The sequence below is a fragment of the Crassostrea angulata genome, chromosome 2 (assembly GCF_025612915.1).
Source record: "Crassostrea angulata isolate pt1a10 chromosome 2, ASM2561291v2, whole genome shotgun sequence".
Taxonomy (NCBI): domain Eukaryota; kingdom Metazoa; phylum Mollusca; class Bivalvia; order Ostreida; family Ostreidae; genus Magallana; species Magallana angulata.
The window spans coordinates 6,346,542-6,358,894 of record NC_069112.1 but is presented as its reverse complement, the minus strand read 5'-3'; the positions used below and the strand labels follow the sequence as shown (position 1 = coordinate 6,358,894).

At 36.8% G+C, this 12,353-nt stretch overlaps 1 long non-coding RNA gene and 1 pseudogene across 1 annotated transcript; both read right to left on the bottom strand.

The window, feature by feature from the left end:
• Positions 1 to 5,241: 5,241 nt before the first annotated feature.
• On the bottom strand, positions 5,242 to 5,732 carry LOC128171239 (uncharacterized). Its single transcript, XR_008242046.1, has 2 exons — positions 5,620 to 5,732; positions 5,242 to 5,296 (listed from the first exon to the last, which is right to left on the bottom strand). It is a non-coding gene; the product is annotated as an uncharacterized LOC128171239 (long non-coding RNA).
• Positions 5,733 to 10,406: 4,674 nt separating this feature from the next.
• LOC128171325 (uncharacterized) lies at positions 10,407 to 11,697 on the bottom strand (annotated as a pseudogene).
• Between the last annotated feature and the right edge of the window lie 656 nt (positions 11,698 to 12,353).

The window sequence follows — 12,353 nt, the reverse complement described above, 5'->3', positions numbered from 1 at the left end:
CCAATAACTATATAAGGATCTGGTTCCCACCTATCTGCCAGTTTATGCTTTCCTTCAAATGCAACGATCTTCACTAAATCTCTGTCTCCAATTTCCACTGTACCTCCTCTGATTTTGGAATTGTAACACTCTTTCTGCTTGTTTCTGGCTTTCTCTGCTGCAGCTGTTGCTAGTTTATGGGCTTGGATTATTCGTTCTCGTAGATCCTTGATGTATTGAGTAGATGGTTCTTTTTCGTTCACTCGAAGACCAAATGCTGCATCGACTGGTATTCTTGGGTTATTTCCGAACATCAGAAGATATGGAGTTTGTTCTGTGCGTTCATGTCGAGTGCAGTTATAAGTATGTACAGATGGTTTGACGTATGCTTTCCAATTGGTCTTCTTGCTGGAATCTAGTGAACCTAACATATTTAACAGTGTGCGATTAAAGCGTTCACACATTCCATTTCCCATGGCGTGGTAGCTGGTAGTTCTGGATTTTTCCATACCCATGATTTTACAAAGTTCTTGAATCACTCTGCTTTCAAAGTTGGCTCCTTGGTCCGAGTGTATTCTTTCTGGGATGCCATAATGTACAATGAAGTTGTTATAGAACATCTCTGCTGTCGTCTTAGCTAATTGGTTTCTTGTTGGAATGGCCATGGCGAATCTGGTGAAATGATCAGTAATTACCAGTATGTGTTTATAGCCTCCTTTACATGGTTCTAAGGTCAGAAAATCCATGCAAACCAATTCTAATGGAGAAGTGGTTGTGATGTTCACTTAAGGTGCTCGTTGATTGGTAGGAGTCTTTCTTCTTGTGCATCGTCCACATTCTTCAATCCAGGTCTCTATGTCTTTGTGCATTCCTGGCCAGTAAAATCTGTCACGTATCAAAGATAAAGTTCTATCCTTACCAGGGTGGCCCATGTCGTCATGTAACGCTTCAAGTACTGTTGACGCATGTTCGATAGGTAGCACAAGTTGATGTCTGGTTTCTTCATCTATATGTGTAACACGATGAAGTACTCCGTCTATCAGTTTCAGGTGGTTGAACTGTCTGAGTAGAGGATTTGATCCTATTTCATTCTTGGACGGTTTCTGTTCATTTCTCACATACTCTATGACATGGTGGATGTCTGGATCTAAGGATTGTGCTTTTTCCCAGTCTATGATGTTTCCAGTGCAAATTCCTCTCGGGTCTATATCATTAAGTATAACATCGGATAAAAGAGTCAATGATTCTATGTACGATGAAGTAGCAGAATTGCAGATAGCTTGGACTGTCTCGATACTCATCGGAAGACGACTAAGAGCATCTGCGTCAGCATTACTTCTTCCTGGTCTGTACTTGATATTGAAATTAAATGCTGCCAGTGCTGCTAACCATCGATGACCCGTCGCATCAAGATTCGCTGTTGTTAACACATAGGTAACTGGGTTATTGTCTGTAAAAAACGGTAAATTGCTGTCCATAAAGATAGTCTTTAAATTTATCACAGATGGCCCATTTAAGTGCTAAAAATTCTCTTTTATGTGGTGGATAATTCTTTTCTGCTTTGTTTAATCCTCTGCTGGCATAGCTGATTACACGTTTATGTCCGTTTTGTTGTTGATAAAGTACATCTCCTAGTGCATCACCTGAAGCGTCCGTATGAAGTTCCCAGGGAAGTGAACTGTTGGCGTATCCTAGAATAGGTGATGACGTCAGATGTTTCTTGAGCGTCTCGAAAGCTTGGTCTTGTGCTTCTCCCCATTTCCACTCTTTGGTCTTTGTCTTCCTCTTTGTCTTTTTCATTGGTGTTGGCATGAGATCTGTCAATGGTCTGCTAATTCGACTGAAGTTTTCAATGAATCGCCTATAGTAGCCGACAAATCTAGGAAATTTTCGTACTTCCTCAGGAGTTTTCGGTTTCGACCAGTTAATAACTCTTTCTGTTTTATCTGGATTCATTTCCACACCTTCTTCAGACACGACATGTCCAATGAACTTCACTTTTCTCTTAAAGGATTCACATTTCTCTGAAGATATTTTAAGATGAGCTTCTCTGATGCGGTTGAATACTAATTTGATGTTTTGAAGATGTTCCTCGAATGTTTTGCCAAAAATTATAATGTCATCTATGAAAACACAGCATATGTTTAAGTTGTAGTCTGTTAGTGGATTTTCCATAAGTCTTTGGTAGGTTGCTGGAGAATTGGTCAAACCGAAAGGCATACGATTATATTCAAAGAATCCAAGTGGTCCAACGGAAAATGCGGTGCGTTCTTTGTGATCTTCATATATTTCTACCTGATGATATCCAGACTTCATGTCAATGTGCGAAAAGAATTTGTTACCAGATAAACAGTCATTTAATTCCTCAATCCTTGGAAGAGCATAGCTGTCTTTTCTCGTCAGTTTGTTTAATTGACGGTAATCGACACACATCCTTAGAGTACCGTTTTTCTTTCTCACTAACACTACATTAGACGCATATGGTGAATGTGATGGTCTGATGATACCAGTGTCTAATAATTGTCGTAGGTGTGATCTCACTTCGTCGTACATGGATGACGGAATCCTTCGGTATCTTTGTTTGAAAGGAGTGTTGTCTGTAAGGTCTATCCTGTGTTTTACCATGTGTGTATGGCCGACATCATTATCTCCCTTGCTAAATACATCTGAATAAGTCAATAGGAGATATTTTCCGCTTTGTAACTGTTCTGTGGTTAAATCACTTTCTGTTATATCGACTTCATCTAACAATTCTGTTGTCTCAGATTCCCACGGTTGTAGATTCTCGACAATAGCAGGCTGTACTTCACATATGATTTGTTTAGGCGGTACCGTTATAGTTCTTGTAGTAACGTTAGACAATTTTACAGAAATTATTCCGTTCTTCTTATAACTATACGGTCTCAGAGTGTTCGTGATATCAATATCTTTGAAGTCCGGTGTTAAAGTAGACGACTGTAAAACTGATGAAGTTTTATGATACGGAATTTCTTCGTCATAATATCCGTTTACATCAACAACACTGTTTGGCGGGAGTGTAATTCTATTCACTGTTCTTACAACTGCAAGTCTATAGTTCCTTTTTCTGAGTAGGTTTTCACGTATTTTCAAACATCTGAAGTTGAAGTACCATGGTGTAGTCAGAGATAAATTCTGTAAATATTGAACTCCATGTTCTTCTTTGAGTAGTTGCATCATGGATTCCAAAACGTTAGTTCCAATTAAAGCAGGTATTTGTTGACTGTATTTACTGTCAGGTACCACTAACATTACATGTTCTGATGTATGAGATATGTTTTTAGGTATTTCCAAGTTAACTTCTATGTAACCTTTGTAAGGTAATTGAGTTCCTCCTGCACATTCAATCTGTAGAATGTTGTCTCAAGTTTTCATGTCAACACTTTGAGATAGTTCTTTGTTATAAAAGGATTCACTTATAGTTGATACAGTGGACCCTGTATCTATGAGAGCTGGTATCTTTTTTCCGTTGATAAAAAGTTCCGTTTCTGTAGGAGGTCCAAATATCCCTGGTGGTATTGGTGTTTTCACATAATTGTTTGTAGTAATGGGACCACGAGATATTCTGTTATTCCAGCCTAATACCGGCTCCTCTGTATAGGCTTCCTGGAGTTTAAATTGCGACGTGAATGGTCTAGTCTCACACGACATCCTATGGCTATGTGTCCAGGTTGTCCACATTGACGACAGATGATCTCTTCCCTGTTTCTGTCTGCAGTTGGTCCTCTTTGCTGTTGTTGGAACTGGTTGTTGTCAGCTGATGTCTGATACGTGTTTGAGTTTCTCTGTTGTTGTCCATTATATGTTTCTCTGTATTGTGTTCCTCTGTAATGTTGATTTCCTCTGTATTGCTGTGGAGCGTTTTGCTGTTGAACGGAGGACACTAGCTGTTGCACCATTCCCTTTAATTCTTTCATGTCACTGTTTTCTGCTGTACTGTTTGTTGATTTGCATATACTGGTAGCTGTATTTGATTTGGATGTTTTCGGTTGATCTTGCTGATGATCTTTTTCGATTTGTCTCACTTATATCTTGAAGTTCCTGTCTCAGTCCAGTCCAAAGCATTGTATGTAACATGGAATTCACTTCACTTTGTCTAACTATTCCTTTCTCTAATCCCTTTCCGATGATTTCCTCCAGTCTCCTACTCCATGCTGTGATGTCTTCATCTCCTCTCTGTCTTGCTCCATAAAATTCTAATAATAACTGTTGTTTATTTTCTACACTGCCGTACACGCTATCTAATGTTTCTAAAATATCGCTTAATGGTTTATCCAGGCCTTGGTACATGACTACTCTGGCTGCTGATCCTGTAAGCGACCTTCTGATGGCGAACTATTTTTGTTCTCTTGTGAAGCCTGAGTCTTTTAACACCATCTTCACTTCATATCTCCAGATGTCATAGGTTGTATCTCCTTTGTTATCTCCACCGGAGAATGTTCTTATTTTCGGGGGATACGGAGACAAAGTTGTCACAGATCGTGTCCTTGATATGCTGGATCCCTCGGATGGTAAACTGAGTGGGGGTATCTTTGGTTTTACATCTTGTTTTACCCCTTTTTGTTCCACTTTACTAGCACCTGGTGGAATATCTTTTGTTTGGGCTATATAGTCTTTCATCCATTGTCCAAGTTCTGCTGGGTTATTTCCCTTTGGATTTAGTCCCATTGATTGAAATGTGTGCAGCATCCTCTCATAGACCGCTTTGTCAACTGGTTTGGACTCAAAAGGACCAGTCGGCTGAGTTTTGATGACTTTATCTTCCTCGTCGCTCATGATGAATGATAATTAAATTCAGAATCACGATAAATTTGCACTTGGAATTCACTTATTTCATTCACACTGATTTCACAATTTGCTTCACTTATATTGATATATTTCACAAAACACATGCACTAGAATTTCCTCTCAGAATTCCAGAATTCCCAGAGAAATCACTTAAAATCATTATTTCCTTTCACATGATATCACTAAAATTCACTATCTATACTCAGAATGATATACTACTATTCTAAATACCAACAGACCAAAGTAAATGAATAATAATGTTCGTTGAGCATGTGCTGTAACTACCGGAAATAAACAAAGTGTCTGTAAATCTAAAGTCCAAACCCTTCGACGGCTGGTTAGTTCCGGAAAATTCACTCACAGTCTGTCGAGGATCGAGCCCCACGTTGGGCGCCATTGTAACCCGGGGTATTTGGGTCGGTCTTAAGTCCGTTGTGGATATAAAGTTGAGATGAATTCAGTTTACTTCTTTATTTGATGTAATCAATTACAAAATAGGTATAAATAAACCCTGCAATGAAATAAATGCGAGTTAGGACAGATAACTCTTACAAGCATGTAGTTTTGACAAAATATGAAAATATTCCTCTTTACAAACTAGACTCAAAAATATTTGTGTCTATATTTAAATTATCTGCTTATTACATAAATAAACAATAATAATCACATCTGTATAGATAGAACTGTACGTTATCATGTCATACTTATTTCAAATGAGTTTATAATTAAATTGTACAAATACTAATCAGTTTCATAATACTACGAATACTATGATATATATTTATATATAACTATACGTGAACTAAGCTTAAACAATGTTTAAACAATGCTTACCTCACATGAGGTGTAAAGGTTGATTAGGAACAATATTCAGGATGTACAAATAATACTGTAGTTGATAATCTGATAAATAATGTAAATTTCAAGTAAACACAAGTAGACTTCCAAATAGAAACCGGTTTAACAAAGAAATTTCCCACTAAAATTGTCACATGACCAAAAAAGTAACAGCTGACCAATTTTATCCAATAGAAATACAGGAATACAGGAAAAAGGGTATTCCTTCTAAAAATAGATGTTGCATTGCCAGAGTTAAAAATAACAAATGATAAAACTCTTACATTAAGGTTAGATTACTGTATTAAATACTTTTGTTAAATATTGCATTGACTAAATAATAATAATATAAAAATAATACACTGTACCAATATTCAAATATTTTCATGTTAGAAAAAGATTTGAACATAATCACCAAAATTATGCAATAATGCATATAATATAATAAACATATTCAATTCATGAAATTTCGCTCTACCACAATTGTTTAATATCATATAAAGAATGTTGCCTACGTCATGATAAGATTAACGTCAAAAATTTATCAATACACCTGACGTTACGTTTGAATTTTGTACAATTTTATGTCATTTTAAGGGCCAAAATGACTGTTTTTACGTACAACGAAGAGTAAAAATTTAAAGTATAAGCAATGAATTCAATATTTATTTGTTTTATACGATATAAAATGGTTTGGGGCAGTTTACGCTTTATAAACTGCGAAATAATAAATTTACACATATATCAACCATTTTAGTTTATATTTTTCATCCTGCTCTTGTAAAAATCAAGCCATGCAGTTGGGTTTTTATTTCAATTTTTAAAGAAAAGGTTAAGAAACATGAAAAGTAATTAAGAAAAAATTGGACACAATAAATGCAAAAATGAACCCAAAAATATTTTTTAAAATATTAAGCATTGTATCATGTAAATGTGTATACATGTATATGATGTTAAATCCAGTGCTTGCGTGGAATATCATCAAATGCTAGTGTGTAACAGTTGATGGTCTCTTTACAGGTTCCCAGGCTGTGTCTGACTGTGCTGTTGACTGATAGGTTATACCAGTTTGTAGTATGTAACAGTTGATTGTCTCTTTACAGGTTCCCTGTGTCTATCTGTTGACTGATAGATCTAAGAGAGAATATATGTTGTATAGTATTCATGTAAAATCACCATGTTCATGTAGCTATACTTTTTATTTTTAGGTCACCTGAGTCACTCAGGAGACCTACTGCTATCTCACATTTGTCGTCGTGTGTCATTTATAGACATTTTAGTATACATCTCTTAAATGGGTATGTGGGCAGTAGTCATTGTGTTAGTCCTGGGGTAAGAACTGTTGCCCGATAGCATAGGCCGAGGTCAACATCAATTTCTTACCAAGGAACTGACAATATAACGATTGCCCACATTCCCATTTGATGATTGATGTGTTAGACGAGGAGAAACATATCCTTGTGGTAATGTGTGGGCTGGGATATTGTCCAATTATCTGCCCGGGGGACAGTCAAAAATCAAACAGGGTTAAGGCAATAGCAAAGCATGGGCCATAAGCCAGTATTTAACATGTATACATTGATGGGTTCCCATTTTGCACACATTTGATGATAGGTGTGAATTGTATTTTGATAGCAATTACAGTCTGTTCTCTACATGGGGTAAAGACACAACTACATTTTACCTATGTTTTATAATTTAAAAATTAAACGATACTTACAAAGTAGACGCATACTTCGGAGAATTACAATCAAACTTCTACTTTGTAAGTATCGTTTAATTTTTAAATTCTCCATCAGTATGCGTCAGCATCGAGATCACGTGAGAGATTTAAAGTGTGGCCACAGCACAAAATATGAGAAATGGACTTAGCAATAATGTCCTAATTTCTACTGAAAGCATTAACAAATATTTTAGTTTACCAAATTTATTCAAACAAACATGTTCAAACTATTGGGTTGAATTGTCACTTATGGAATATTTGGATAAAACTGACAGTCCAAAATTATCACTATTTACAGTTCTGTGGTAAAACTTATGAAATGTTCCTGAGTTAGACCATCCTGCAGCATCCATGATACCGGTGAGCGACCATAGACTTTGCAGCACTAGTGGCAGCGGAGCGTGGGCTATGTGCACTAAAAATGTTCGTGTCTATGCCAGCATCTGTCATCACTTTTTTGATCCAGCATGCTACTGTTTCACTAGTTACAGCATTATGTGGTTTTCTAATCATCAACAATAACTTAGTTGTATCTCCTCTAATATCTGCTGTTGTTTTTAAGTAAAGTTTCAACAGTGAATATACACACAGAGGTGGACTATCTGAAAACTTTCTTAACACTAAAGGCGCAACTTGAAAAGATGGTCTTGTTTGCTTGAGTAACACATTAAACCTAAATACTATACAATCATCATCTATATACATATCTCTTATATCTAAACAAGCTAAGGACTGACAACGTTGTCCTGAAACTAAAGCTAATAACATAGTCAACTTAAGGGTCATATCTGGTAAAGACAAACTCTCATTTTCTAACAAACTAAGGTATTCTAACACTATATTTACATCCCAAGTAGTACCATATCTAGGCAAACAAGGTTTAATATTGAATACACCTCTCAAGAATCTTTTCACTAAAGGATGTTGGCCTTCAGGGAGATTATCTACAATAATGAAACCTGACAGTGCTGATCTGGCTGTGTTTATAGCACTATAACCACAACCCTCTGTCATAAGTGATGCTAAAGAATCTAGCACATTAGAAATAGTAGGTACACAATTGTTACACTGAACTTGACTTGAATATTGAAACCACTTCTTAATGTACACATTGTATTGTTTACAAGTGGAGCCTCTCCATGATTTCATAAGAACTGAAATTGATCTTTCCGATAAATCAAGTTTCTTGAAATTTTCCCTGAAACATGGCACACCATCAAATGAAGTTTTCGGGCCAGAGGGTGCACTTGTGAAGGACTGTTGTTCAACTGCAGCATTGTTTTGAATGGCTTCAGAACAAGTGGAGGTTTCACACACATTCTCAAGATGATTGGGTACCAGTTCTGTGTGTCCCATAGAGGTGTAACCAAGAGGCCTTCTGCTTTGTCCATCATGATTTTTTGACATACTCGGTCGATAATGCTAAACGGAGGAAAAGAATAAAAAGACAAATTAATCCAAGAAATAGTGAATGCATCAACAAAAGATGCTCCAGGTTCATTTTTCCAACTTAAAACTGTTTGTTAAGTCGATATGCAAATAAATCAATATGTGGTTTAAAATATACACTAGTTATAGTTTTAAAAAGTTTTTCATTCAACATCCATTCTGTTTCATCTCGAATCATTCTACTCTCCCTGTCTGCCACTACATTATCAACACCTGGTAGATGTACAGCTGTTAACCACATATTATTTCTTTGCACAAAAGTCCATATTTCTCTAGCTTTATAATTACATGCTGTTGATTTTGTACCACCCATATTGTTAATATATGCCACTGTTGTGGAATTGCCACAATAAATTTTTACATGTTTATTACACAACTCAGCATGAAAACTTTGTAGTCAAAGAAAAACTGCATGTAATTCCAAATAGTTAATGTTGGACAAGGACTGTTTTTCTTCAATGGACCAATGTCCCCCTGTAGAGACACCATTGTATTCTGCCCCAACCTATTCCTGATGCATCAGTGGTTAGTGTCGCTTGGATACTTTTCTGTCGAATTGGAGCCTTGATGCCACTATTTATTTGTATTGACCACCATTTTAAGTCTTGAAGTGCCTCTGCTGACAGTATCATTTTTTAATCAAAGATTCCCTTGTTACATTTAAGTGCTATGGCTTTTTCTTTTTCAAGTAGTTTGGTATGTAACAATCCTAAAAGTATTGCTACTGAAGATGAAATAAGGACTCCCACTAGTTCTGCCACTTGTCTAATTGAATGTGATTTATTTGAACAAAAATTGTGATAAAGATTATTGAATTTCTTTATCTTTTCCGGAGTAAGACTGATTGTCATTGATTTAGAATTCAAAACAAATCCTAAAAATACAATTTCATGTGTAGGTACCACCACTGATTTTTCTTTATTGATCTTAAATCCCAATTGTTCAAATAGATCTATTGTGTCTTGTGTGTTTTTTAAACACTGTTCATAAGTTTCTCCTTGTAATTAGGAATCATCAATGTATGCAACAGACACACGTCCTTTAGATCTAAGTGAAGCATATACTGGTTTTAGGAGCTTAGTGAAAAGTCTGGGTGCACTTGACAGACCATTTGGTAAACATGTGTACTGATAAAGAGTTCCGTTCCAAATGAATCTTAAATATTTTCTGTCAGGATAAGCTACATTCACAGTATAATATGCATCACTTAGATCCACAGAACCCATATAACATCCCGGTTGAATCAATCTTAAAGCTGTACACAGTGTTTCCATTTTAAAATGAGCGTACTCAATGTTTTCATTCAGTTGTTTTAAATTCAAGTTGCCATCCTTTTTAGGACGTAAAAACACAGTTGAAGTATATTCATCATCAGAGTGTGAAGCTTTCTCCACTACCCCTTTCGCCATTAACTTTAAAAACTCTCTGTCTAGAGCCACAGCCTCTGCAGAGTTGAGTTTAGTTTCTCTCACTGAATATTGAACAGGTACTGAAGTAAATTCTAATGAATATCCTTTAACAGCATTAAGGATGTATCTGTCATGTGTGATAGTTTTCCACACTGATAAAAATTGACTAATCCGTCCGGCATGTTGAATGTCACCTACCTTCTCTACTTTTGGTGGGACACAGGTTTCTTGGTGTAGTTCTTCTTTGTTTCGTGATTGCTGTGGTGGTAGTTCCGGTTGTAATGCCCAAGCTGGTAATGCTGGGGTCCTCTCCCTAAAAAATTGGGTTTGGATCTTTCTCTGAACTTCAGACGAGGATTGAACTTCATTCTAGTTTTGGAAGTTTTGTCATCATAAGCTACCTTGTTACCCATTTTGTTGTGTTCCGTGATGTTTTTAATTTTTTCCACCACGTCATCACCAAACAAGTATGCCGTTATTTCAGTCTGACAAGTGCACAGTTTTTTGTATTCTGGTTTCATGTTATTTTTTATACATACTTTTCTGTGCAAAGAAAGTTCAGTGTTACTAGAGGCCAACAAGGCCACACCATTGAGCAGATCTTTGGCTGCTTTGTTTTTGTCAAATTCATTGTAAGGTTTCAGCAAACTATCAACCACCTTGATTACGGGACCAAGTCCTTTCAATAGGGTTTTCTCAATCTGGATCTTATGAACCTTTACGTCCGTCGATCTCGTAGTTTCGTTCATACAATAGTTCCATATGAAATCATTCACTCGAGGAAATTCCAACTTGCAGTGATCTGGCCGTAAATGTTTATCAAAAACGTTGTCACGGCATCGGAAGTTTTGTCCTCAACAATGTAGTTGGAAACAGCGAAGAAGTCTTCGTCATGTTTATCCGAGCCGCCATTTTTGTTTACTTCTACGTCATGTCTGCCCAAGTCTGAAGGCCCCGCCTCCTTTTGACTGACAGCGGGTAATTTTCCATGCGCGGTCGACTCGCAGTTTATCTTGGCCTTTTTTTCTGAGTTATTAGAAACGTTGTCGGCCTTTCTTTTAGTTGTACTATGTTTTCCAACCGATTCAGAATCACTATCATCAGCCGATTCTGCTTGCACATAAATCAAGTTATTCATTGCGTCCAAGGATTTCTTCATGGCCATCATAGCCGAATTTTGATCTACCATGAATCTTTTGAACATGGATTCGGTAACAAATTCGGTGTTGTGCACACTATCTTGTTCCCTGCACACATCATCTTGTGTAGTTACGTAATCTTCTTCTTTAGATCTTGGTCTCGAAGAATGATCGTCCACCCACTTATGGGCAATTGGTGCAAATTATGTTCAAGCGCATCTCGCTTACGAGAATGCGTTGCACTTGAATGCGCATCTTGAGCATGATGCGTTTCCGACTGTTCAATAACTTGGGTTAGAAAATCCCCCAAAATGGCGTCGGAGCCTGAGGGACGCTCCTCGTCCATCATGTCCATATCGTAAAATCGTACGATAAAAGTTTACATCTAAAAACTCCTTTCAAATTTACCGCAAAAGTTCTACACCAATTCACTATCCAACGAGAAACGCTAAATGTACTAAAATACGGTCACAAAAAAAAGTTAAATTACAGAGCATAACATTCTACGACTAATCAAATCTGGGTCAAACTTCGCATTGAATTCTGGGAATAGCTTTGCAATCTCACGTGATCTCGATGCTGACGCATACTGATGGCGAATCCCATTTTAAAAAGTTACATTCTGTATTTCATAGGTGAATTGTAAATAAGAACATACTGAAGGTATGTGTCACATTAAAAAAAAACCAGTGGTTCAATAGAATCAGACAGAAGGCAAATCCTGTGTCAGCCCTCATTTCTATAACTAAGTTATTGGATGTGTGTGTGTGTGTGTGTTGGGGGGGGGGGGGGTAAGATCTAAAGAGTAATAATATTGTATGTACATGTTTAGAGAAAGTCTGTTTGAGAGAGAGGGAGAAAGAATGAGAGAAAGAATGAGAGAAAGAGGAGAGAGAATGAGAGAAAGAGAGAAAAAAGATAGAAGAGAGGGATGATAGAAAGCAATATTACATATAAGAAGAGAGAGAGAGAAAGATTACATGTCTGAGAGAATAAGTAAGATGCACATGT